Source organism: Palaemon carinicauda, chromosome 41 (assembly GCF_036898095.1).
Source record: "Palaemon carinicauda isolate YSFRI2023 chromosome 41, ASM3689809v2, whole genome shotgun sequence".
Taxonomy (NCBI): Eukaryota; Metazoa; Arthropoda; class Malacostraca; order Decapoda; family Palaemonidae; genus Palaemon; species Palaemon carinicauda.
Window position 1 is genome coordinate 888418 of NC_090765.1, and position 6182 is coordinate 894599.

At 31.7% G+C, this 6182-nt stretch overlaps 1 protein-coding gene across 1 annotated transcript in view; it reads left to right on the forward strand.

The window, feature by feature from the left end:
• Positions 1–404: 404 nt before the first annotated feature.
• LOC137632196 (N-acetylated-alpha-linked acidic dipeptidase 2-like) overlaps positions 405–6182 on the forward strand; it is an 81281-nt gene continuing 75503 nt past the window's right edge. The window contains exon 1 of the mRNA XM_068364081.1: positions 405–559. The gene's annotated coding sequence lies outside the window, so the exon portion shown is untranslated. The remainder of the gene's footprint in view (positions 560–6182) is intronic.

Sequence of the window (6182 nt, forward strand, 5' to 3'; positions counted from 1 at the left end):
TATACAAAGGATACTAAATAATTTCATTCAGAGTTTTTCGATCAGTTTATATCTCCAAAAAAGTTTCGATCAGTGATTAATATATCGTTTATGCGTTATACATGAATTATTCTGGTAGTAAAAACATTAAATAAACAAATTTTCTTGCACCTAAATTAAGTTTTTTTTATTTTATAACCTTAATATAACCAGGAAACATCGCATTTCTGTATAACAAAAACGTACGAAAACTAGTGAAACACTGGCAGAAATGTATGAAAAAGTCAGAGGACAGTGAGGTGGTTGGAACTTCGAGTCTCGGATAGGAATGCAAGAAGAAGAATCCCGCGGAGTCCAGTGAGGCGGTGACCGGTCTCAGACTCAGAGAGTGACAGAGACGACTCAGTTACTCGAGTCACTCAGCCTCAGCTTAGTCTCAGTGTAAGGTGTGCTGCCATTGAGCAAATAGGTGTGTGGCTACGCTCTGCAAGACATCCTGTAACTCTGTGTTTCGCTGTGAACTTTTTTTTATATATATTTCTTTTTGCAATGGTATTGAGCTGTTGTTAATAAATTAACGGTAAGATTTTTTTTATTTGTTTAAATATGCAATAGATTAAGTTTGTATAGTTTTAAAAACTATGATTTCATAAAAATTATTAGCATATGTAAGATAATTTCGATTACCTTTTCAAAGAATCTAGCTGGCCTGTATAATTAATGTACTTTTAAATGATTATTCGCCTATAATTTTTATTAAATAATTAAATATATATTCCAAAATAGCATTCCTTGACTAGGTAGGTCTGCAGGTAACATTTAGTTTAATGAAAAAACAGATGACTATCATGAAATGTATGTCCCCAAGAGCTGGGGCATATACAAAATTAATAATTTTCGAATCTCTTTCATCGCAGTATGAAAGGATAGCTAAGGAAATCCAAGGGTCCGGGAGGAGCATAATAGCACCCTTGCCCTTAGGCAATGCTGTAGCCTACATGTTTTCTGATGTTGCCCTGATTTCAATCGCTTTCGTACGATTCCAAAATTTCTTGCTTTGCCTGTATCTTTCTAATTTAATTATTCATAGTATATTTATGTGAATTTATGTTAATGCTGTAATATTTATTGATGGAAATAGTTATATATTTAAATTAAATTCATTTGGTTATAAGGACTATGATATAATAAAACCTAGATTACCACTTATTTTGCCTCATCTTGAACGAAATGTCCCAAAAATTTTATATGTATCTCCATTTAGTAGGATGAATGAACATAGTACAATTTTATATAAAACGTTAATATACGGTAATATGCATTCCTAAAAGGGAGAAAAGGTAATCATACCTGATAGTTATTATAGAAATTTGTATATATGAGTGAAAAGTCTGGCGCTATGATGCAAGGAGATGGATTAGGAAGGTTAGAAGCGAACTCAACCATGACGAAACGGGAAATTACCCGGATAAAGCGAACAGTGTCTGTTTACAAGTCAAATGAATTAACGATATCAATGTAGAGGTTATTCTGCAACTTTTTTTTATTTATTTTACTTATAATATTCATCTGATTACTTTGTGAAAGTTTCAAGGAAATTCCCTAGTAGGCTTAATGTAATTTTATAAGTAGGCCCAGTTACCCCTTGTTTATTTATGTAACTGATAATATTTATCTGATTAATTTGAGAAGTTTCAAAGTAATTTACACGTAGGCTTAGTGTAATTATATCAGTAGACCATGTTTCCTTTTGTTTATTTATGTTGCTGAAGATATTCATCTCATAATTTTGGCAAAATCTCAATGTAATTTAGCCTACCAGTAGGACTATAATAGTTGGCGTATTTAGCATTGCTATCAGTTGTAATTTGCGTTGATACGTCCTCGAATACTAATAACTATTCAATTTTACATTCATAAATGAAACTTCTTGAATACTACGCAGTATTCTAGAAGGTTTATTCTATCTGTGACCAGATTCTGGAATTATCTTCGTAATCTCGTAGTTGAATCGGTAGAACAGCAGAAGTTTAAACTTGCATCGAATGTTTTTTATGTTGAACAAGCTGACAAGAGTCTCTCTTCATAGTTTATATATGACAGATCTATTTTAACGTTGTTACTGATTTTAAAATGTTTTATTTTAATAATTCATTACTTCTCATATAATTTATTGATTTAAATTTCCTCACTGGAATATGTTTCCCTGTTGGACCCTTCGGCCTATAGTATCTGGCTTTTCCAAGAAGGGATAAATCTTAAATAATAATAATAATAATAATAATAATAATAATAATAATAATAATAATAATAATAATAATAATAATAATAATAATAATAATAATAATAAAATATAAATTTGAGTAATTCATCAAAAAACTTCCACGGGTAGAAAAACAAATCAAATATAGTTATGAACTTCGATAGAATAAAATTCTGTGAAATAACTATGGACATAAGAAGGGATAGTTATCCAGGAAGGTTTGAAATATAATATAAATAAAGGGAACTTGCTTGCTACCAAGGTAACCTCGTGGGGAGGAGGGAGGGTTTATGATTCACGGAGAGTGCCCTAAGCCGTGAAGGGGTTGAAGAGTTGAGCGTTACGATTCCTGAGGTAAATTACGAGATGAGGATAAAGGGCAGGGTGGTTGCTTACATGTGGAATGAAACTTGTGTTCTTCGTTCAATTTTGGCTTCACTCATTTGAAATACAAATTGGAAATTAAATAACATTGTATATGAGTATCTAATAAAAATATCAATTTTGATTAATATAATTTATCAAATTTGATTATGGTCAAGGTTTTATATTCTTATTATAGATAAATAAAAGAATGTTAGAAATGCTGTTAGATCTCCAACCATTAATAATAGCTTTATATCGCCTGTTATTATTATTATTATTATTATTATTATTATTATTATTTTACGCGACCCTTAAAATGACAGATAAATATCTAGATAAAAATGCACAAACGTACGTACCCTGCACTAACCAGGGCATGACTACTTCCCCCTCCCCCAACCCGAGGGACGGGAGAGCTGAGCGTGACCAAAAAGATATATATATATATATATATATATATATATATATATATATATATATATATATATATATATATATATATATATATATATATATACATATATATATATATATATAGAGAGAGAGAGAGAGAGAGAGAGAGAGAGAGAGAGAGAGAGAGAGAGAGAGAAGAGAGAGAGAGAGAGAGAGAGAGAGTCAAACACTTGCTCATTATTATATAAGAGAGATCAATATTATTATTATCATCGATTTTTCATAAAATCACAGTCACTCAGTCAAAGCAGTGTGATTGCCTTCATGCACATCAATTACGTGAGTCTAGATCACCTTGACTTTTATGATTACGATTTCTCTTCTTCTCTGGTGCTAAGTGTGGGAATTTTTTTTAACATTCTGCATTCGCTACTCTCTCTCTCTCTCTCTCTCTCTCTCTCTCTCTCTCTCTCTCTCTCTCTCTCTCTCTCTCTCTCTCTCCTTATACACGGTAACATTTAGCTAAATTATAGAAAATCTGAATGCGTTTTCGCCGTCTCTCCAATAGTTTTTTTTAGCTTAGTCTGATGATTAAATACTCTCTCTCTCTCTCTCTCTCTCTCTCTCTCTCTCTCTCTCTCTCTCTCTGTGTCCTTGAGCTAAGTGTTAGAAAAGCTTAATGTGTTTTCTTTGTCTCTCTAATAATTTGTAAGTCTAATAATTGAATATTCTCTCTCTCTCTCTCTCTCTCTCTCTCTCTCTCTCTCTCTCTCTCTCTCTCTCTCTCTCAAGCAATGATATCTTTCATCACATGCAAGCAATGATATCTGACTAGTTCATGAAAAGCAAAAACGTGGCTCGCCGACTAACGAGGTTAGAATATCCCCTTATCATATTTTCCTACTCTCCTCTCAGATTTGTTTTCATGTCACGAGAAAAAAAAAAAAAAAAAAAAAAAAAAAAAAAAAAAAAAAAAAAAACCTGAGTTTTGGATCATACTGTAGGTTTTCATCTCGACATATACAGTCAGATATCAAAATCTTTGACGCTTCCATTCTTATTTTCTTCTTATTTTTCCTGAACCCTAAACATGAACCTTAACCTTAATGCTGATCCAGAACCTTAACTTAAGCCTTTACTCTGAATTTGAACCCTTTAAACTTGAACTTTAAGCCTAAACTTTAACTCTGAACTTGAATTTGAATCGTAACCTTAACTCTGACCCTTAACTCTGAACCTGAACCTCAGCCTTTAACCTTAACATTGAACCTAAATCCTAACCCTGATTCGTAACTTTAACCCGGAAACTGAGCCTTAACCCTAATGCTGAACCGTAACCTTAACCAAGAGCATGAATCTTGACCCTAACCCTGAACTGAAGTCTTAACCCTGAACCTGACCTTTAACTCAGAACTTTAACCTTTAACTTGTATCTTAACGTTTAACTTAAATCTGAACCCCGAATCTAAACCTTAACACTAATCCAGATCCTTGATTCTTAACCTGAATTTAACAAACTGAACATTAACCATAACCTGGAGCTTTAACCATAAACCTGAACATTAAACACGAATCTAAACCCTGAACATAATTTGTAACTATAACTCTGAACTTTAACCTTGAATCTTACCCTTAACCTTGAACATTATCCTTAAACTTGAATCTTACCTTTGAACCTTATCTTTAAACTTGAACCTTAACTCTGGAATTGAACCATGAGACTGAACCCGATGCGTGCATGAAAAGACAAGTAAAACAGTGTATTTATCGTTTATGGGCCTTTTGCGTTACAGCGATTAACTTTTACATACTTGTTTAGCGGACGTGGTTTCATCCTCGATACAAAAGAGAAAACTACATATTTATCTATGGCAATACAATCCCTTTTATTATCATCATCAGCATCATCAATAATAGTTATAATAATAATAATAATAATAATAATAATAATAATTATTATTATTATTATTATTATTATTATTATTATTATTATTATTATTATTGTTATTATTATTACTAGCTATTCTACAACCCTAGTTGGAAAATCAGGATGCTATAAGACCTAGGGCTCCAACAGGGAAAGATAGCCTAGTGAGGAAAGGAATTATTATTATTATTATTATTATTATTATTATTATTATTATTATTATTATTATTATTATTATTATTATTATTATTAGCTCAGCTACAACTCTAGCTGTAAAAAGCAGGAAGCTATAAACCCAAGGACTGCAATAGGGAAAATAACCCCACCGAGTAAACGAAACTAGGAAATTAACAAACTACAAGAGAAATAATGATCAATTAAAATAAAACAATCTAATAACAGTGTCAACATTAAAATAGATCTTTCATATATAGACTATAAAAGAGATCTATTTAATTGTTGCAACTGACAATTAAATAGGGCTATTAAACATCCTCTCTCTATCTAAGTTTGAACTATTGTTCTATGAGTTGCAACTGGTTACATCGTTAAAATTTAATTGATAGTTCTGTGTATAAATGCCGTAGAAATAGAAAACAATGAGTTGAATCTTGAGCCTAAACGTGGATTAGAACTTCAACCTTTAACCTGAACCAGAAACTTAACTAGAATGTTTACCCGACTCTTAAATGAACAAATAATCAACCTTAACCATTCTGAATCTGAACCTTAACAAGAAATTAACCTTTAACTTGAACCGTAACTCTGAGCCTTTAACCCGAACCTTAACCTTTAATCTGCACCTTGACAAAAATTTTACCTTCAACTTGAACCTTAACTCTGAACTTTTAACCTGAACCTTAAAAAAATTGCCTTTAACTTGAACCTTAACTCTAAACCTTAACATTTAACTTGAACCTTAAAAAAAAATTTACCTTCAACTTGAACCTTAACTCTGAACCTTTAACCCGAACCTTAACAAAATTATTACCTCCGACTTGAACCCTAACTCTGAACTTTAACCTTTAACCAGGATCTTAACCTGAACCATAAAAAAATTGACCTTTAACTTAAACCCTAACTCTGAACTTTTAACCTGAATCTTAACCTTTAACCAGAACCTTAACCTTTAACCTGAATCATAACAAAATCTTGACATTCAACTTGAACCTTTTACCTGTACCTTCACCCGGAAAGATAGTTTTGAACTGGAAAGAATTAAGTGTAATTGAGATTAATTACTCTATGAAGATT